We start from the raw sequence: 287 nt of genomic DNA on the forward strand, positions 1-287 counted from the left end.
TTTCTTAGCAATAGATGCTATTTACACTAAGTGAAAATAGCAGTATTTGTTTTGTGATATGCTATTTACACAGTGCAAATAGCTATTTATCCTATATTAAAATAGCAGGATATTCTGCTAATTACTTATTGCCAATAGTGGCAATTATCTGCACCTCAGCATTGTAATACATTATAAAACAGTACGCAATAACAACTTGTTGTGTAAATTTTAATTTTAATTAAAATTATTAAATGGATGCCACCTTATTGGGACAAAAGCCCTCCCTACACCTACCTCAACCAGGG

This window comes from Sinocyclocheilus anshuiensis, unplaced genomic scaffold (assembly GCF_001515605.1).
Source record: "Sinocyclocheilus anshuiensis isolate Anshui unplaced genomic scaffold, SAMN03320099.WGS_v1.1 scaffold1356, whole genome shotgun sequence".
NCBI classification, from domain to species: Eukaryota; Metazoa; Chordata; class Actinopteri; order Cypriniformes; family Cyprinidae; genus Sinocyclocheilus; species Sinocyclocheilus anshuiensis.